Source organism: Canis lupus, chromosome 2 (assembly GCF_011100685.1).
Source record: "Canis lupus familiaris isolate Mischka breed German Shepherd chromosome 2, alternate assembly UU_Cfam_GSD_1.0, whole genome shotgun sequence".
Taxonomy (NCBI): Eukaryota; Metazoa; Chordata; class Mammalia; order Carnivora; family Canidae; genus Canis; species Canis lupus.
This window is the reverse complement of record NC_049223.1, coordinates 34,408,476-34,430,848: the sequence shown is the minus strand read 5'-3', so window position 1 is coordinate 34,430,848 and position 22,373 is coordinate 34,408,476. Positions and strand designations below refer to the sequence as shown.

The window sequence follows — 22,373 nt, the reverse complement described above, 5'->3', positions numbered from 1 at the left end:
GAGCTACCCCACGACCCAGCAGTTGCACTGCTGGGGATTTACCCCAAAGATACAGATGCAGTGAAACGGCAGGACACCTGCACCCCGATGTTTCTAGCAGCAATGTCCACAATAGCCAAACTGTGGAAGGAGCCTTGGTGTCCATCGAAAGATCACTGGATAAAGAAGATGTGGGGGATCCCTGGGTGGCGCAGCGGTTTGGCGCCTGCCTTTGGCTCAGGGCGCGATCCTGGAGACCGGGATCGAATCCCACATCGGGCTCCCGGTGCATGGAGCCTGCTTCTCTCTCTGCCTGTGTCTCTGCCTCTCTCTCTCTCTCTCTCTTTCAATCTGTGTGTGACTATCGTCAATAAATAAAAAATTTAAAAAAATAAAAAAGAAGATGTGGTCTATGTATACAATGGAATATTACTCAGCCATTAGAAACGACAAATAGCCACCATTTGCTTCGATGTGGATAGAACTGGAGGGTATTATGCTGAGTGAAGTAAGTCAACTGGAGAAGGACAAACATTATATGGTCTCATTCATTTGGGGAATATAAAAAAATAGTGAAAGGGAATAAAGGGGAAAGGAGAGAAAATGAGTGGGAAGTATCAGTGAGGTTGACAGAACATGAGAGACTCCTAACTCTGGGAAACGAACAAGGGGTAGTGGAAAGGGAGGTGGGCAGGGCGGGATGGGGTGACTGGGTGACAGGACTGAAGGGGGCACTTGATGGGATGAGAACTGCGTGTTATGCTATATGTTGGCAAGTCGAACTCCAAAAAATATATATATATACAAAATAATAAACAAGTGACTACTAATATTGATATTGTTTCAGAAAAATTTGATCATAAACAAATATCAGACACACACATATATGTATGTATACTTTGTTTTACCCAAATTGGATCATAATACTTATACTGTTCTGAAATGTAGATTATTTAATAATACATCTTAGAAATATTTCTATATTGTTACATAAAAATATATTTTACTCTCTTTAGTAGTGTCGTTGGAGTTTCACATAGTATGAATCTACCATAATATATTTGTTTATTTTCCATTTGAATATTTTTATTTTTTAAAATTTATTTAAATTCAATTAATTAACATATGATGTATTTTTGGTTTCAGAGGTGGAGATCAGTCATTCATCAGTCTTCTACAACACTCAGTGCTCATTACATCACGTGTCCTCCTTAATGCCGTCACCTAGTTGTCCCATTGCCCCACCCCTTCCTCTCCAGCAACCCTCAGCTTGTTTCCTATGATTAAGAGTCTCTTATGGTTTGTCTCCCTTTCTGATTCCATCTTGTTTTATTTTTTCCTTTCTTCCCCTATGATCCTGTTATCTTTCTTAAATTCCACATGAGTAAGATCAAATGATAATTGTCTTTCTCTGATTGACTTATTTCACTTAGCATAATACTATCTGTTCCATCCGTGTCATTGCAAATGGCAAGATTTAATTTTTTTGATGGCAGAGTAGAGTCCATTGTGTGTGTGTGTGTGTGTGTGTGTATCACATTTTCTTTATCCATTAATCTGTCAATGGATATACCATAATATATTTATCCAGTTTCCTAATGATTGACATTAGATTACTTCCAAGATTTTTCTGGTGCCTCTGAGAACAATGGTAAGAGAGCCTCTCTGCTCCTATATCTCTGCATTCTTGTCATAGTATTTCTCTAGATACACATGACATTTTAAAGGAAGAAATGATAAGGCTTAGTGACAGGTTGGCCAGAAGCTTGATTTGATCAATTCAACCAAGTGTTGAATTGAGCATCAATTTCTACTAACCAAATACACAAAGCCGAATTATCAACCAGGACCACTGCGTTAAATTATACAGAGGTGAATCTGTTTGAAAATAGAAATTCATTGTCCAGAGCACCCCTTTTCTTGGTTACAAATTATCCAATCACCAGAAAGTTGCTTCAAGAACTGGATATTTTAATTAAGGTTAAATGGACTAAGGGGATTTTTTTCAAGTTGAAAATGATTGAGTCACACTTCTTCACTGAACTCTCTACCTGTCACACAGATTGCAAGGCTCACACCCTCTGGTTCTCTTAGACAGTGCTGGAGGCATGTTGATGTATTTCGCCTTTTCTGCTCTACTCATTTAAGCAACTCAGTAATGAACTTGCCCTTATCTGTGATATCAATGTTCATCATTGTGAGCTCTATCATATTTTGTGCTGGCAGCACCCGGCCCACTGGTTTGTTTCTTTAGATGAAATTCTGTGTGGTGTTCATACCAGAATGCTCTTTTTCCTTTTCTGAGTTCTTTCAGCTCCCTCTCTGAGGGAGAATGGAAAGCAACAGTCCTTCCTTTCCTCCTTCCTAATCGGTTCTACATCCACTTCTCCCTAGATGGAGAAATCACTTAAGTACAACCGTCAGGCTTCCCACCCTCTAAGTGCTGACTTGTAGAAGGAAAAGTAGTTTTAGCTGCTAGGGGCTCTTGGCCCAAATTTCTACAAAAATGGTAGTGAAAGGGGGTGGCTATTTCAGTCATGAGTGATTTCTCCAAGGCTAAATCCATAAATATTAAACGCCAATTTTGTGGTGGTAAATGCCACCAAATTGGATTGCTTTTAAAACTATGCATAACCCTGGCAAATATAATTTCAGCTCCTTCTCACACTGTGGTCTCCTTTTACTTACACCATACTTTGACAGAGAAAGAATGGAACAAGCTTCATTTTGATTCATGAATGTTGTTTTTATTCTAAATGCCCCCTGTGAGGGGAATGCAAATGGACACAAGATATATGCAAATTTACTTGCATACCCAGAGAAGGCAAATGAGGCTTAGTTCTTAGATTCCTTGATCAGGCTCCCTGGGTGAGAAGGCTAAGGAAAGAGGTGTCTGTAACTGAATTACAGAGAACGTCATGTTTGAGAAGGGAGAGGAGAGATGTTGGCTGCCATACAGCTCCCAGCATTCCAGAACCTGCATATAAAAGTGAGTGCAGCTGCCAAGCCAAGGGAAGGAGCTCAATGAAAGAACGGCCTTCACTGGCATGAGGGTGCCCAGGGCACAGGATGCATACAGCAGGATAAAATGGAGTCTCCCACTTTTCTGCTTTAGGTCTTGACCCCAAATCCCTGCATAAGTTTTTGAACTACTATCTCTTCCCTGCCTCATCTCTCTTTTTTACAACCCGGACAGGACTAGGGTGTGGTGAGTGAAGCACAAAATTTAAGGGAAACTAAAAACCCCAGCAATCAAAATAATGTTTTAATGTAATATTCTTTAAAAAGTCAAAATCAGTGCAAAAAATCCATAACGAATACAATGTCAACATTGTTAGTAGAGACAGAATTCTTTCTGCCTTGCCGAATTCTATCCGGCCTCAGTCACTTCACCCTGAACCTGACCTGGTTCCAATAAAGCTTTATTTGCAAAGCTGGTGGCTGGCTGTGGTTTGCCAATTTGATTTTTTCAACTATTGCATTAAAATATTATTTATTTGATCGCTGAGTCTTGGAGGACACCTCTTAAATTTGGTGCCCAAAGAGGTTGTGTCACTCAGCTTACTCTAGCGCTGGCTCTGTTTTAGCCCCTCCTTTTCTTCTTTTTAACCTTATAACTATTCTATTTGTGAACAAGCTCCCTCCTGAACTTGGTTTTATGTGAGAAACAGGAATATGCAGGAATTATGGGGTTTTTACAGAAAGCTTTTCCCATCCCATCTTCTTTTTTGCCTTCTTTCTCTGAGATCAGTTCCCTGGCAAAACATTCTTAACTGTCCTTTTCTGTTCTCTTGCAGTTTTACTTTTCTTTTCCAGGCAGTGCTTCCTGAATTTCTCCATCCCGGCTAAGTTTTGTCATCTGTTGTCTCCAAAAGCCCTTGGATTCCTCTACTGATTTTAGACAGCTAGAGGAGACACTGATTTGCTCTGCTTATGACAGAGGTTCTTATGCCTGATCCATGTCCATGCCCACGGTGGGCTAAGGTGGCTGAGGGAAAATAGGCATTGTGTATATGCTGTGACAGAGACACGTCAACATATCCCTGAGGTACCTAATGCCCATGCTGTGTTTATAAAAAAGAATTTACTAATGTTCTTTACTTTGGGTTACCTTAGCATGTATGTTCTACTCTACGTTTGTATCACAATGGACTAACATCCAAAGTTTTTTTTTTTTTTTTTAATTTATTTATGATAGTCACAGAGAGAGAGAGAGAGAGAGAGAGAGGCGCAGAGACACAGGCAGAGGGAGAAGCAGGCTCCATGCACCGGGAGCCCGACGTGGGACTCGATCCGGGGTCTACCAGGATTGCGCCCTGGGCCAAAGGCAGGCGCCAAACCGCTGCGCCACCCAGGGATCGCCTAAGTTTTTTTTTTTTTTTTTTTAAAGATTTTATTGGGGAATCCCTGGGTGGCTCAGCAGTTTAGCGCCTGCCTTCGGCCCAAGGCATGATCCTGGAATCCCTGGATGGAGTCCCACGTTGGGCTCCCTGCATGGAGCCTGCTTCTCCCTCTGCCTGTGTCTCTGCCTCTGTGTGTGTGTGTGTGTGTGTGTCTTTCGTGAATAACTAAATAAAATCTTAAAAAAAAAAGATTTTATTTAGTTATTCACAAGAGACAGAGAGAGAGAGAGAGAGAGAGAGAGAGGCAGAGACACAGGCAGGGGGAGAAGCAGGCCCCATGCAGGAAGCCCGATGCGGGACTCGATCCTAGGACCCCGGGATTACGCCCTGAGCCGAAGGCAGATGCTCAACCACTGAGCCACCCAGGCGTTCCCATCCAAAGTTTTTAAAAATAATGTCCATCCAACTCTATATAACCGAAGAGAAGGAGGAAAGGAGAGAGATTTTAAGTTTTGGAGGGAACATTCCCCTGACAAGGGATACATCACAGAGTGAGCATGAGAAGGGAGATGTGAGCCTGTTGTGTTCTCAGAAAACCACGTCTATAGAACTGTACTTTAGGAGCAAGTTTCAGGAATTCTGGAGTAAACTGCCTAGTTTTTCCCTTACTTGTTGATTCAGGAACCACCCCCCATTAGATATTATTCCATTGTGTGTTAATGAATGATCGTGGCTATTGTGTTTTGTGAAAGTGTCTTCTGATTGTTTAGTGCATTTGAATTCTCTTCATTCAACTAAATTGACCTTTGAAAGAAAATGTGAGGTCATATCTATCACACAATGTTGCACTTAACCTTTTCTCCTCAGGGCTGTGGAGGGTGCTAGTTAGGATGGTGGACTCCAGAAGTAAACTGCCTAGGTTCCAGTTCTAGGTCTGCCCCTTGGCTGAGTGACCTTGGATGAGCTACTGAGCATCAGCTTTTTCTCATCCATAAGATGGGGATAATAATAAGGACCACACAGGGTTATTGAGGAGATTGGGAAAGAGTTCATGTAAACATGCTTACCCCACCACCTGCTGTTTAGTAGGTGTTCAGTACATATGAGCCCTGTTTGCAGTAGGTCTGCAGTGGCATGGCTGTGTGGTGAGCCTGCAGTTGAGGAGTTGCCACAAAAATAATGGCTTCTGACTATGATGGTAAGATCCAGTTAGGCTTCCTTCTAACAGATATCTGGTTAGCATGTGGCTCCAGTAAGGTGTGAGTTTTTTTCATAATAATGTGTTTGGTAGGGGCGCCTGGGTGGCTCAGTTGGTTAACCGTCTGTCTTTAGCTCAGGTCATGATCCCAGGGTCTTGGGGTGGAGTAGCACATATGGCTCCCTGCTCTGCAGGATGTCTGCTTCTTCTTCTTCCTCTGCTTGCGCTCTCTCTGTCTCTCAAATAAATTAATAAAATCTTTAAAAAAATAACCACACCTTAAAAATAATAATAACCACCATAATATGTTTGGTGAATCTACAGATCTGAACAATTTCTTTTTTTTTTTAAGATTTTTATTTTATTATTTATTCATGAGACACACACACACACACACACACAGAGGCAGAGATACAGGCAGAGGGAGAAGCAGGCTCCCTGCTGGGAGCCTGATGTGGGACTTGATCCCGAAGTCCTGGGATCATGCCCTGAGCCAAAAGCAGACACTCAACCACTGAGCCACCCAGGCATCCCAATCTGAATAATTTCTGACTTCTAAGGACCACAAAGAGAATATGATGCACTTAGAGCATAATGTTAAGAAATAGACTTAAGTGAAGTTTGGGTTGCTTTTTAATTTCCACTAATAGTCATCAGTCCCTTGTTCTTATTTCTAGGTGTTAATGGGAAATAATCTTCTTCCCACCCTAAATAACGGTGCTTTGCATGTTTAAAACACCAGCTCTGGAGGCGCCTGGGTGGCTCAGTTGGTTGAATGACTGCCTTAGGCTCAGGTCATGATCCCAGGGTCCTGGGATCCAGCCCTCTCCCCCCACCCAAATCCCCCCAAACCTCCCATCAGAGGGGAGCCTGCTTTTCCCCCTGCCTCTGCCCCTCCCCCTCAGCTCCTGTTCTCTCTCGCTCTCAAATAAATAAATAAAATCTTAAAAAATCAAACAACCCACCAGTTCTGGCACTGGTCTTCACGGGTTTTAGGAGATTGGCAAAACCCAGAAGAGCGGTTTTTACCTATTTTATGTTTGGTGCTCAGTTTTCATTCTATCAGATTTCTTGGGGGAAAAGTCTCATCATCTATGCAATTATTTTATTTCTCTACCCTCTTGGCAAAAACTAGCAGGGAAAGATAAAAGAGAATCATGATGACATTGTACACATAGCCTTTCCTAATAATGAGTTTCCCTGGTAGTTTGCTTTGCAATCTGAAGCTGAAAATTCCCCCAGCTTCTATCACTTCTTTCTAATCACTGCTTAATATCATTAAAATTGCTTTCTCTAGACCAGAGGTTGGCAAACTGTGGCCTACAGGCTTGCCACCTGTCTTTATAAATAAAGTTTTATTGGAACTCAGCTATATTCATTTGTTTACCTCTTGCACGTGGCTGCTTTCCTGCTACAGTGGCAAAGTTGGGTCATTGAGATGAAGATCATATGACCCAAAAGCTTAAAACATTCATTATCTAGCCCTATAAGAAAAAAGTTATGAGGGGGATCCCTGGGTGGCTCAGTGGTTTAGTGCCTGCCTTCCACCCAGGGCGTGATCCTGGAGTTCCGGGATCAAGTCCCACATTGGGCTTCCTGCATGGAGCCTGCTTCTCCCTCTGCCTATGTCTCTGCCTCTCTCTCTATGTCTCTCATGAATAAATAAATAAAATCTTTAAAAAAAGTTATGAACCCACTGCTCTACAGGACCTAAAGTTTTCAGCTTTGTATTAGTTATCTATTGCCGAATCACAAATTACCCTCAAATTTAATAGCTTAAAACAACATATTTAGTGTTTCACAGTTTTTGTGGGTCAATTCAGAAGTGGCTTAACGAGGTTGTTCTGATTCAGGGTCTCTCAGGATGTAGTCAAAACCTTGGCTAGGGCTCCAGTTATTTGAAGGCTTGACCAGAGCTAAGGGATAAACTTCCAAGATGGTTCTCTCACGTGGCTGTTAGTAAAAGGCATTATTTCCTTGTTAGCTGTTGGCAGGAAGTTTCAGTTCCTTGCCACACGGACCTCTCCACAGGACTATTTGAATGTCCTCACAACGTACCAACCGGCTTCCCCTCACCAAGTGATCCAAACAAGAGCAAAGAGAAGGCTGTAACATCTTATGAAGTAATCTCAGAAGTCATACACCCTTAATTATGCCATATTCTTTTTTTCTAGAAGGAAGTCACCAAGTTTTTGTCCACACTCAAAGAGAGGAGACTTAAGCTTCACCTTTTAAAGAAAAGTGTATGGAAAAATTTATGGATTTTAAAACCACCAAGCTTAATTTCAAACTATTTTTAAGGTTTATTTGTTTTGCTTTTAAGTCCTATAAGAGAAGTTGACGGACTTTTTCTGTAAAGGGACAGGTTAGTACATATTTTTGGCTTTGTGGAACATATGGTCTCTGTTGCAGGTACTCAACTCTGTATCAGGAAAGTAGCCATAGATAATTGGTAAATGAATGGGCATGGCTGGGTTCAAGTAAAATTTTATTTATGAAAATAGGCAAGGAGTTTGGATTATGCCCCACAAACTATAGTTTGCCAACCCTAGTCCACAAGATTCATTTTCTTTTTCTTATTCATTTTTTATTTTATTACTTTTTAATGATTCTATTTATTTATTCATGAGAGACACACAGAGAGAGGCAGAGACACAGGCAGAGGGAGAAGCAAGCTCCATGCAGGGAGCCCAATGTAAAACTCGATCCTGGGACTCCAGAATAATGATCTGAGCCAGTGGCAGATGCTCAACCACTGAGCCATCCAGGCATCCCTCTTATTCATTTTTTAAAAAGTAGGTTCCATGTCTGACATAGGGCTTGAACTCACAACCCTGAGATTAAGAGTTGCATGCTCTCCCAGGCAACCCCAGAAGATTATTTTCAAGAACACAAATCAAAGAATTGAGTCACACAGAGGACACAAAATTTAAAGCCGGAACATGTGCATCTTTGACCTTTCCCAACCAGGTAATATTCTCCTCCAGAAGACATGCTTTATACTTCTTTTTATTCTCTTTTATCATTTAATAAGATTATAAGCATGCAGTTGCTATTTAATTATTCATTGTTATTTATTTTTAAAGATTTACTTATTTATTTGGGGGGGCAGAGGAAGAGAATCTCAAGAAGACTCCCTTCTGAGTGCAAAGCTGGATGCAGGGCTTAATCTCATGATCCAGGAGATCATGACCCAAGCTGAAACCAAGAGTCAGATGCTTAACTGACTGAACCACCCAGGCACCCCAATTGTTTGTTATTTAAAGAGTTGATAACATTCCATCATATAACTATGCTATAATATTGAACCAATTGTTTCTAGTCTTTGTTAGTACAAATAAGCTGCAATGAGCATATATATAGAAACATGTATATACACACATACACACACACACGAGTATATTCTAGGACAGAGTCTTAGAAGTATAATAATAGTTAAAGATCATGTATACTTTGTGATGAAAAGGAATTTCAAAATGAAGTTAATTTATTTCACATAATATATGTACAATAGTTCAGAATAAAAAAGATATATAAGGTGCCATGAACTTTATTTACAGACTTGGAGCTGCTCTGTGATTTTTTAAAAATATTTTATTTATGTATTTATGTATGTATGTGTTTATTTATTTATTTATTTATTTATTTATTGAGAGTGAGCAGGGGGAGGGGCAAAGGGAGAGAGAGAGAGAGAATCTCGAGCAGACTCTGCACTGAGCCCAAATGTGGGGCTCGATCTTATGACCCTGAGATCATGACCCAACTGAAATCAAGAGTTGTATGCTCAACCAACTGAGCTACTCAGGTACCCTGCTGTGTGATTTTTTATAGAGCTCTGTATGCTCTTCCTATGTAAAGTAGTCCAATTGAAGGCTGAGATGTCCTTTGTACCTGTTGTTAAGGTTAGGTCACAGAGCAAGCAGACACTAAATAAGTCTCCTGTTGAAATGCCGTCAGGGACTTCTTGAGATGCTTCACAGAACTTTTACATTTCCTAGAGCATGCTACAGAAAGCACCACTAGCACTGCCCTTACACCAAAAATGCCCATCTTCAAAGTCCCTGTTAGAACACAAATATATTCAGGAGGCAGCCTATCCCCTTAGCTCACCAGAATGTCAGTGCATCCTATGGCAGGTGCCAAATGACTAGCCTTGTATCAGTGCATTAAGAAAGGGCAACATTTATTTTAAAGATTCTTTTTTTTTAAATTTAAGATTTTATCTATTCCTTTTTTAATTTTTTTTAATTTTTATTTATTTATGATAGTCACAGAGAGAGAAGGAGAGAGAGGCAGAGACATAGGCAGAGGGAGAAGCAGGCTCCATGCACCAGGAGCCCGATGTGGGATTCGATCCCGGGTCTCCAGGATCACGCCCTGGGCCAAAGGCAGGCGCCAAACCGCTGCGCCACCCAGGGATCCCGATTTTATCTATTTCTTAGAAAGAGAGCAAGGAAGGGAGAAAGAATCCCAAGCAGACTGTGCTGGTATACAGAGCCAGACATGGGACTCGATCTCACCACCCCAAGATCATGAACCTAGCCAAAATCAAGAGTCAGATTCTCAACCGACTGAGCCACCCAGGCACCCCAAAGAGTCATTCTTTATTAAAAGAATTATTGTGAGGGAGTGGCGCCTGGGTGGCTGGCTGGGTTGAGTGTCTTACTCTTCATTTCAACTTGGGTCATGGTCTTGGGGTAGGGAGATTGAGCTCCTCATCTGGCTCCATGCTCAGCAAGAAGTTTTCTTGAGATTCTCTGACTCTCCCTCTGCCCCTCACCCTGCTTGTGTGCTGTCTCTCTAAAATAAATAAATAAATGTTCAAAAAAAGAAAAGAAAAGAGGGATCCCTGGGTGGCGCAGCGGTTTGGCGCCTGCCTTTGGCCCAGGGCGCGATCCTGGAGACCCAGGATCGAATCCCACATCAGGCTCCCGGTGCATGGAGCCTGCTTCTCCCTCTGCCTATGTCTCTGCCTCTCTCTCTCTCTCTGTGACTATCATAAATAAATAAAAAAAATTAAAAAAAAATAAAAAAAAAAAAGAAAAGAAAAGAAAATTATTGTGGGCACGAGGGAAGAAAGGCACCAAAATGTATCAGGTACTTAATAAGTATCAGATTTTTTCCTCATGCTTCCTGCTCAAGTAGATGTTATTTTTTCTTTCACAGATGAGGAAACATGCTCAGAGGATTTATTGACTTTCTGGTCAAAAAGCTAGTAAGTCTTGATCAGAATTGATCTGAATTGGGGTTTTCCTAACTCCAGAGTGCTTTCTACTATGTGATGCTGCCTCCCAATGTGCTCTGAATGCATTGATATTCTCAAGATAGAAACATAGAAGGCTTTAGGGCACTGATTTCCCTAGACTGGCTTTGTGACACTAAGGAGTTTCAGGAGAATTTTCGTCATTGCTCTGTTTTGCTCTGTCCAAGAAAAAAGAAGTAGAGGCTGTCCATTAGAAAGCAGACTTTAGGTGGCTCTGTGGCGCAATGGATAGCGCATTGGACTTCTAGTGAAGAAAGCAGACTTTCCAGCAGGTGAAAGAAAGCTAGCAGAAGAGCTGGATGGGCTAACAAAAATAATAACTTTAGAGTTGAGAGAAACGGGGTGATTTAATTTAGTCACATTCTCTGGTCATTATGCTAATTAGAAGAGATAAAAAGGGAAAACAGAAAGAGAAGGCAAATGAAAGGAGAGGTATCTTTCCTATCCTTTCCTATCCTTTTCCCATAATAATTATGGGGATAACCAAGAAAAGTTAAACTAGTTGCTATTTATAGTCCCATTGAGGCAAAAATCAAAATTGAAATTTCTTTGCTGGGCATCCCTGGTGGCTCAGCAGTTTAGCGCCTCCTTCAGCCTTGGGTGTGATCCTGGAGATCTGGAATCGAGTCCCATGTCTGGCTCTCTGTATGGAGTCTGCTTCTCCCTCTGGCTGTGTCTCTGCCTCTCTTTCTGTGTGTGTCTGTCATGAAAGAATAAATAAAATCTTAAGAAAAAAAAAAGAAATTTCTTTGCTGTGCCCTCTTTATGACTTGTCTTTTGAGGAAAAATCTATTTGACTGTATTTGTTTCTCCACCCAAAAAATAATAGAAAAAACTTTGTGATTCTAATAACTACTTTTATCCCTGTCCTAGCAGATAGCCAGCCCCTGGATTATATTTCTTCTTAATCCACGGTATCATATAGATGAACATATATATTATAATGAAAAGCTAAGGTAAAGCTTCACTTATTTGGACTCTAGTAGTTCAAATTTATTTATTTATTTATTTATTTATTTATTTATTTATTTATAGATTTTATTTATTCATGAGAGACACAGAGAGAGAGGCAGCAGCATAGGCAGAGAGAAAAGCAGGCGCCCTCTGGGGAGTCTGATGGGGGACTCGATCCCAGGACCCCGGGATCATGACCTGAGCCAAAGCAGATGCTCAACCACTGAGCCACCCACATGCCTCCAAATTTAAAATAAAAAATCACTGTCATAGGTTGTGCTGAAATTTACATCACTGGGAATATGGATTCTAAAAAAAGACAATGAAGTCATTGAACAAACAAATAGAGATATTCAGCTCATGTAAGGGGATTATTACCTGTAAGCAATTTAACACGTATTTCATATTTATTACTTCAGTCTGAATTCAGAACAAAAAAGTTGACTTTATTCAGTAAATAAACTCTTGTTTACATTATATTAAATAACAATTGAAAAAATCCCTAAGGGAATACTATACAGCCTTCAAGCAGTTTTTTTGAAATACTGAAAGTAACAGGCTGAAAAGTAATTTCTGGAAGGAAGGATTTTGCCAAAATGACGCAGAGAATTAGGGTCTAGAAAATATTCCTGGAATTGACACGTAAGAAGTTTTTTGGTGACATCCAGAGGTTAGTTTTGGTAGTGTGGTATGAATGGAAGCAAAATTTCAGAGATTTAAAGATGAGGAAGTAGTAAGGAAATGAGGCTTCCAGAGAATATTTATTCCAAATATCTGTCAGAGAAATAAGGAGAAAACATATAGGAACAATAGGGGAAATGCAGTAGGTGCCAGCAAAAATTTTTGCTAAACAATGAGAGACTTCTGCATGACTGAATGCAGTGGAAGATGACCACGTTGGAAAGGGATGGGAAGGAATAGTATTAAAAGGCTGGGTAGAAAAAGAAAAAAATTAATAAATCAGGTTTTGCAAGATAAAAACAAATTCTGCTCTTTGAAAGACAAGCGGAGAGAAGGAAAAGACAAGCTGCCCACTGGGAAGAACCACTTTAAAAGCACATATCTGAGGGATGCCTGGGGGGGCACAGTCAGTTAAACAACCAACTCTTCCTCTCCATTTCGGCCATGATCTCAGAGTTGTGAGATTGAGACCCAAGTTGTGCTCTTGCTCAGCACAGAGTCCGCTTAAGAGTCTCTCTCCTTCTCCCTGTCTCCCTCCTCTCTCTCCCTAAAATAAATAAATAAATCTTAAAAACAAACAAACCCTATCTGATAAAGGATTGGTAACCGGAATATGTTAAGATTCCCTAAACTCAATAATACGCAAACAATTCAGGAAAGAAAAAATAGGCAAAACATCTGAACGGACACTTTATAAAAGAAAACAGATGACACTTAAGTACACAAAAAGATGCATGAACCATTTTAGTCATTGGGAAAGTGCAAGTTAAAATTACAATGACATACCCCTGCACACCTAGTAGAATGGCTTAAATTAATACAGCAGTAATTATAGCAACTGATAATGTCAAACGCTGGTGAGGATACAGAACAACTGGGATTCTTATATGTTGCTAGTGGGAATGCAGTGTGCTACAGCCACTTTGGGGAACAGTTTGGCAGTTTCCTTTAAAGTTAAACTTGCATTCGCTGTATGATGGAAAAATCTTACTCCTAGGTATTTACCCAAGAGAAATGAAGACCTGGAAAGTAATATTTGTAGCAGCTTTGTCCACATTTTCCACAAACTGGAAACAAATCACAGTACACCTATACAGTGGAATGTTCTGCAGTAAAAAGAATCAAACTACTGATACATGAAACAAGGTAAATCACTCTGAAAAGCATTATGTTCTGTGAAAGGAGCCAAATTCAAAAGACTACATACTATATGATTCTATTTATGTGATATTTGGAAAAGGAAAAACTATAGAGACAGAAATCTAATCAGCAGTTGCCAGAGGAACTTTGTAGGGTGATAGAAATACTGTACCTCTTGATTGTTGTAACGACTGTATGCTGTATAAGTTTGTCCATATTCATACACATTAAAAGGGTGAATTTCACTATATATAAATTATACCTCTATCAACTTAAAAAGTCTTTTTAAGGCTGGATAGAGAATATTTCCTTGACAAGAGTAGGACACTTGAGCATGTAGATTTTTTCTTGCTTTAAAGTTTTGCATACATACAGGGTTCCTCTACCAAGGAGTCTCCTTTTACCTTATTTCCCAAATAACTCCTTATTCTCCTTGGGATTTCAGGAAAGCATGACCTCCCCCTGGAATGCTTTCCCTGAATTCGCAAACTAGGTTAATTTTTTCTACTATGTGTTCCGAATAGCACCCTTATCTAATCTCTCTGGCTGGGTGGGTCACACTCTATTGTAACTGCTTATTGAATTGTCTTTTTCCCCCTCTATGCTGTAAGCTTCATGAGGGAAGAGCATCCTTCTTACTTAACTATTGTATCCTTACATTTAGCACAGAGCCAGGAAGAATATTTGTTGAATGAATGGGGACAAAGCAGAAGGTTTGAAATGGTTTGATGTGAAATTGAATATTAAATTGATAAGGGGTGATGGGGCACCTGGGTGGCTCAGTGGTTGAGTGTCTGCCTTCACACAGGGCATGATCCCGGGGTCCTGGGATCGAGTCTCGCATTGGGATCCCAGCAGGGACCCTGCTTCTCCCTCTGCCTGTGTCTCTGCCTCTCTCTGTCTCTCATGAATAAAAATAAAATCTTAAAAAAATTGATAAGGGATGAAAAAATGTGTAAGTTATCCCCCCAACTGCATCTCTGGTCCTGACCTTTAGCCTAATGTTCCACCAGCATAATGCTGATTGTCCTTGTGATATTTTCACATGGATGTCCTGCTGTTACTCTAGCCTTAATATTTCTAAGCAGAAGTAATTTTCCCCTTCCTCAATTTGATTCAAATGGAATTCTTTCCCTAATTATTCTATTTCTGAAAGTAGTATCTCTATTTTTATAGACTTTCAAAGGAGAATGTTAGAATTGCATTAAGTTGTCCTTCTATTTGCTATCTTATCTAATTTGATATAAAAATGTGTAATTCCTTCTTTTATTATTTTCAGTTTTTAAAGATTTTATTTATTTATTCATGAGAGACACAGGCAGAGGGAGAATCAGGCTCCCCATGAGGAACCCGATATGGGTCTTCATCCCAAGACCTCAGGATCATACCCTGAGCTGAAGGTTCAACTACCGAGCCACCCAGGCACCCCTAATTCCTTATTTTAAAATATTTTTCATTCTCGTTGGCTTTTCATTTCCAGTGATGTTCTTATAGAGCCCTGTCTGGGCAGAGAGGCAGGCACCAAACAAGGAAACACACATTCAAATATGGAATTATGACTTATGGTAAGTACATGGAGGAACAAACAGAGTGCTTTTATAGAATTATGGGATGGGAAGGACCTAATCTCCCACAAAGGGAAACTCTTGTCAGAAGATCATTTAAGATCATTACGCTTAGGCAAACAAGGAGAGAATGGGAAGAATAGAAATAACACTATACTGAATTGAAAGAGAATAATGTGCATAGAATTTGAGGTGGGAAAGAAATTGGTGTTCAGTTATAACCTGTTCCCAGAGCTGAAAGAAGACGATTGCTGGAAGGCAGTGAGCAGTGGGGAAGAGTGGCATGGCGGACGCTTGAAAAGCACTTGGGGACCAGAGCATGCTGACTATCATAGACTATGATACAGGACTTGTATGCTATCCTTTCTACTGTGAAGCTACCGAAAGATTTTAATCAAGGGAATAACATAATCCAAAAAGTAATGCTAAGCAAGGAAATCATTAAACACAGCAGCATCTCTTAATATGCATTGATTGTAAACAAGATTAACAGTGATATTAAAATCTAACTTCAGAAGATATGGAAACGAAAATACTAGATAACAGCAATGAACAAGATGAGCGGTAGGATGATTGGCTATAAAGCTTTCTAAGGCTCTTTTCTTTTTAAATTTTATGTATTTATTCATGAGAGACACACAGAGAAAGGCAGAGACATAGGCAGAGGGAGAAGCAGGCTCCCTGCGAGGAGCCCAATGTGTGACTGGATCCCAGGACCCCAGGATCATGCCCTGGGCCAAAGGCAGATGCTCAACCACTGAGCCATTCAGGTGCCTCTATTTTTAAAGATCTTATTTATTTATTTGAGAGAGAGAGAGAGAGAGAGAGAGAGAGAGAGAAGCAGACTCCCTACTGATTGGAAAGCCCCATGCAGGGCTTGATCCCAGAACCCTGAGATCATGACCTGAACCGAAGGCAGATGCTTAACCACTGAGCCACCCAGGCGCTCCAGCTGAGGCTCTTGGTTGTTCAAGGAAGAGTATAGATAAATTAACTTTAGACCTTCTAATAAACATGTTAAAAATGTAAGGAGAATTACCAAAAGGATAAAAATATAATATGAAGACTCTAAACCAATGAGGGTGAAGAAAAAGAATAGAGAAAACCAGATCAACCTGATGGAAGGAATACAAGGAGGGGGAAAAAAGAAGCCGAGAAATAGCACTGTCAATTAAAAAAAGTATCAGAATTGTTGTAATAACTCATGTCAGTAATTTCAATATATAAATAGATGAAAGTTGTCACTTAAAAATCAGAACTGCTCCTACTAGATAATAGTACAAAAATGTAGCTATATGCTGTTTACCACAGACACAGCTAGAACATAAACCAATGAATGGGAAAATATTACCTCAAAAGATGTTAGTATGGTAATATGAATGCCAGACAAAATAGCCTTTAAAGTGAAAAGTATTGCTCAGAATAAATATTTTCTAAAAATAAAAGGAATAATAAAACAATGAAAGACTAATTCACCAAGGAGCTATAGCAATTCTGAATCTGTATGTAACTCATAATATAAGGCAAAAATGTCATTGACAGCATTGCAAGAAATCAACAACTCTTCAACTACATGGGAGTTATTTTTTTAACCCCGTTTCCTACAGAAACAGAAAAACTGATGAAATACTAATAAGAATAAAGGAGATATGAACAACACAATTAATAAGCTTGATTTAATGGAGATAGCTAGAATACTTCACCGAAAAGACAGTACATGTATTTCTTAAGTATTTATAGAGTACTTATAAAATTTATAGAGTGCTTATGAAATTTTACTGCAAAGCCAGTCTCAAGAAGTAACAAAAGGGTTGATATCATACAGACTACTTTGTTTTTTTTTACTGTAATAGAACAAAACTAGAGATCAACAGCACAAAGCTCCATGCCACAATAGAAGGACTTTAGTTTCTGCCTTCAGCAGTTAGTTGGATGGTAGTGCTGTAGTGTCATTCGCTGAGATAGGAAGGTCTGAAGGAGGAAAAAGTTTCTAAGCTGGATGAAAATGAAGTTGGAGCAACGATGAGTAAGTTCAGGGATGTCTGGCCAACCTGATGAGCTATTGGGACAGATGTACCTCAACTGATTCACCAACCATAGATGTAATGTGTCTGCGGTGACCACACTTTTTTTCAAAGAGCCCTCTTTCTATTTTGGGATTTTGTAAATTGGAGTTTGAAAATCATCTATTTACATTAATATTACCAATTAGTTGGTTATGCTGCCACCTTGTGGTTAAATTTAGGATAGCAGCAGATGTCTTCTCATTAGATGAACTCCTGTACACTTGCTTTAAATCAAAGAAAGTAAAGATTGGAAAACCATAGGTGTCATTGTTCAGAATACCGTCAAAGCTTAATACACAAAAGTATACAAATATCCAATATCTATTGAATGCTTACTATGTGCTAGGCACAATTGTAAGTTCTTTACATGCACGACCCATTTAGTAGGACAACCCTGTAAAGACTGTTATGCCTACTTGAAGAGGTTGGAGCATAGAAAAATAAGTAATTGACTTAAGCTGACATAGACACTAAATAATAGAGTTGAGATTTCAAAATATATGGTAAAATTCTGCAACTCTTAAGCTTAAGTACAGTAAATATTGTTTAAATCAGGAAAAATTTTTTAAATAATCTAAATATTTAACAATAAGGAAATGGCCCACAAACTCTAGAGTGTAGTATGATAGAATGTTCACAGAGATTTTTAAAAATATTTTATTTATTCATTCATGAGAGACACACAGAGAGAGGCAGAATCACAGGCAGAGGGAGAAGCAGGCTCCACGCAGGGAGCCCCACGTGGGACTCAATCCTGGGACTCCAGGATGACGCCCTGGACTGAAGATGGCGCTAAACTGCTGAGCCACAGGGGCAGCCCTCTTCACAGACATTTTAAGTGATATTCAGAGACTATGTAAGAACATGGGAGAAATCCCTGGATGGCTCAGCGGTTTAGCACCTGCCTTTGGCCCAGGGCGCGATCCGGGACCGAGTCCCGCGTCAGGCTCCCGGCATGAAGCCTGCTTCTCCCTCTGCCTGTGTCTCTGCCTCTATCATGAATAAATAAATAAAATCTTAAAAAAAAAAAGGGGGGGAAACTATAATATGAAATACCCAGCCAATGTTATTCACACCATATTAGTTATAATCAATATGTGACACTCTAGCATGTTTTTTAATTTTTTAAGTTTTAAAAATTTACTTGGAAATAACTTCAAAATTACAGGGAGTAGCAAAAATAAATGTAGTACAAGGAACACTTGTATACCCTTCACAAAGATCTGCCTACTGTTATCATTCAATCCTATTTGCTTTATCATTCATTCATTCTCTCTCTCTCTCTCTCTCTCTCTCTCTCTCTGTCTCACCACACACACACATACACACACACACACAGTTTTTTTTTCTGAATCATTTGAGGGGTAAGTTATATACATTATAGTTTTTTGCCCCTAAATACTTCATTATGGATTTTTGAAGAACAGGCTTTGCTAAACAGTTGTTAACTTCATAAAGTCGTATGGGTATAGTACTTTTATCCAATTTATTGCCCATATTCCACATTTTTTTACTTGATCTAGTAATGTGCCTCATAGGTTATTCCCCTTCTAGAACAGGTTCAATTTTAGGGTCAGGTAGAGCATTTTTTAGTTGTCATATCTCCTAAATATGGAAGATTTCCCAGCCTTTGTCTTTTTTTTTTTGACATTGACATTTTTGAAGTTTGTAATATGTCTGCACCTCCCACCTTTTTAGAAAATAGAACACTTTGTTTATATTGATTATTAAGGAAACTACTTCTAGCAGGAATACTGCATAGATGCTGTTGTAGACTTCGCATGGTATTACATCTGGATGTATGTGGTGTTCATCTGTTCCTCGTAGGAGATATTAATTTTGATCACCCAGTCAAGGTGGTGCTTGACTTCCCCACTATATGATTAACTTTTCTTTTTCTTTCTTACAACTACTAAAAAGTTGGGGAAAGGTGGGTGAGATGGTTTAAGACATGCAAATATCCTATTCTTCATTCTTCACCAAAATTTCCTCTAGATTTAGCATCTTTTTTGTTTTTTTAAGGATTTATCCATTCACCCCAGGGAGAGAGAGACAGAGACAGAGTATGAATTGGGGGAGGGGCAAAGAGAGAGGGAGAGAAATCACCAAGCACACTCCCTGCTGAGTGAGGAGCTGGACATGGGGCTCCATCCAGGACCCTGAGATCATGACCTGAGCCCGAAATCAAGAGTCCATCACTCTTCTGACTGAGCCACCCAGGTACCTTTAGATGTAGCTTCTTTGATGGTTCTTCCTTTATCCAATATTTATTATGAAGTTTACAAAATGATGATTTTCCAATTTGCTCCCTGTCCACATATATCAGTTATCCCTCACAAGGCTTCTTTATGATTTTCATGAGCCCTATACTCTTTGTCTTCATGGGCCCCTTTCTCCATAAACATTTTTTTAAATTATATTTTATGACTGTGTTTGTATAAAGATGAAAATGATCCAGGCTGGATTAATTGTTACTACATTTAGTTTTCTTTTGATTTCGTTTGTTTGTTCATTTTGTTTTAAGTAGGCTCCACGCCCAGCACGCACCCCAAAGTAGGGCTTGAACTCATGACTCTGAGATCAGGACCTGAGTTGATATCAAGAGTTGGACGCTAAACCAACTGAGCCACCCATGCACCCCAGTCTTCTGATTCCTTTTAAAAGAAATAAAAATCAAAACACTTTCATGGGCCTTTAAAAGTATCTCCAGTCTTTGGGGCACCTGGCTGGTCTAGTCAGTACAGCATGCAACTCTTGATCTCTGAGTTTTGAGTTCAAACCCCATGTTGGGCCTGGAGCCAACTTAAAAAAAAAGTATCATGGGCTTTAGACACTGTGCATAATGGATAAGTTGGTTCTGGGCTCTCAGCATTCTGTTCTGAGTAAAAGACCTCCTTTCTCCTTCATTTATCTATTTATCATCTATCTCTTAGTGATATAGGTGTAGGCTCCTAGATTGCTATTTTTAAAAAGTTTCTAATTCATTTTTACTTAGTTTGGTGCTTAAATTGTCCCAGATTTGGCCACTGGTAGCTTCTTCAAATTAGTCCCCAAGTCCTTGCAACACATTCCCATAATCTCTTAGCACTTATTTTCTGGCATAATAAGATGTTCTGGGTTCCAATTGTACCTATCTTACCCAGCCCCAGAATTGGCCATTTTTTTAAGGAGTCCAGGTTCTCTTGAGTGGAGAATGGTATTGGAAACCAAGATCTGGGCACTAGGCATGCTCATTGCTATTGGGTTGTATTTGTTTTTTGAAACTTTGAATAGCCAGATCAGGGAGATACAGGCATGTAAATATACATGGGCACATACATAAACACATATATACACACACATATTCACATTTTAGAAATCATGAGTTCACATTAGTTTCCTTAAGTCCAGCCCATCTCCACAGGATTCTTTCTTGTCTTCCTCCATTCCATACTTCCATGCCCCTTCTACAGTGAGAAACTTGGCTCTCAAGAATAGCAACACATTTACTCATTTGCTCAATCCTAGGTTACGTCTAAAATAGTTTCAGAATGCTTTGCCCATAACAGGACAATGAACAGCCTTACTAAAGAGTTAAGGATTTGTTAGCACTTTTCTCTCTCCACCCTCTTCAAAACTGGGATATATTGTGTTCATAAGTTCCTTGGGTTAGTTCATTCTGCTCAATTTTTTTTTCCCCATTCACTGTGGTTATAGTAGTCATTGAAATAAATTGCCTCCGTTTGTTTCATTAGTTTTGCCTTCCATTCTTATTGATTTGATTTTTGAATATGTTAATATTTGATATTAACATACTTTAAAAGTCAAAACTATACAAAAAGTTACACTCAGAGAAGGATGACTCCCTTCTGTGTCCCTTCCATTCATTCTCCCACCCTTACTCCCTCTGGGAAACACACCTCATTGATTTCTAGTTTATTCTGCCTTTGTTTCTCTTTGTAATGGTAATGTGTATTTTTTTTTAAGATTTTATTTATTTATTCATGAGAGACACAGGGAGAGAGAGAGACAGAGACACAGGCAAAGGGAGAAGCAGGCTCCACAAAGGGAGCCCGACGTGGGACTTGATCCCAGGTCCCCAGGATCAGGCCCTGGGCTGAAGGCGGCGCTAAACCGCTGAGCCCCCCCGGCTGCCCGATAATGTGTATTTTCTTATTGTTCCTTTCTCCTTATACAAAAGGTAGCATATTATATATGCTCTTTTGCTTTCTTGAAAAGATGTTATTTATTTGTTTGTTTATTTAAGGGGTGGGGGAGGAGAAGGCGGGAAGAGGAGCAGAGGGCAAGGGGCAAGTAGGCTACATACCCAGCACAGAGCCCAACACAGAGCTAGATCTCACAACCATGAGATGATGACTGAGCAGAAACAAGAGTCAGACACTTACCTACTGAGCCTCCCAGGCACCTCTGCATGTTGCTTTTTGCACTTAATATGTCCTGGAAATCGGGCAGCCCGGGTGGCTCAGCGGTTTAGAGCCGCCTTCAGCCCAGGGCGTGATCCTAGAGACCTGGGATCAAGTCCCAAGTCGGGCTCGCTGCATGGAGCCTACTTCTCCCTCTGCCTGTGTCTCTGCCCCACCCCCACCCCCGTGACTCTCACGAATAAATAAATAAAATCTTAAAAATATATGTCCTGGAAATCATTCTAGATCAGTTCATGGAGATCGTCCTCCTCCTCCTTCTTCAGAGTTGTATAATACTCCAAAGAATGGATGTACTATCATTTTGAAATAACCTTTTTCACTTAGATATTTAGGTAATTTCCAATATTTTGAAATTACAAATAATGCTGCAATGTTCATGTGTGTTTTTGTGTTCTTGTTCATGGATATTTTTATATTATTGGAGTTGTAATTCAGGATAAATTTCTACAAGTGGGATTGCTGTGTTAGAGGGGAATTTTGTATATGGTTTTGCCACATTCCCCCAGTAATCTATGAGAACCTCTGTTTTCCTATATCTTTACCAACAGAGTGTATTGTCAAACTTTTAATTTTTTGGGGGGGCGGGGTACCTGGGTGGCTCAGGGCATGATCCTGGCCTCCCCCATGGGGAGCCTGCTTCTCCCTCTGCTTATGTCTCTGCCTCCCTGTGTGTGTGTCTCTTATGAATAAATAAATTTTTAAAAATCTTTTAATATTTTGCCAATCTAGTGAGTGAGAAATACTTCAATATGCTTTCATA

General features: G+C 39.8%; 1 protein-coding gene across 5 annotated transcripts in view; it reads left to right on the top strand.

Annotated features, from left to right (window-relative positions):
* NRG2 (neuregulin 2) overlaps positions 1–22,373 on the top strand; it is a 246,465-nt gene that overhangs the window by 26,662 nt on the left and 197,430 nt on the right. The gene's annotated exons all lie outside the window — the stretch shown is intronic.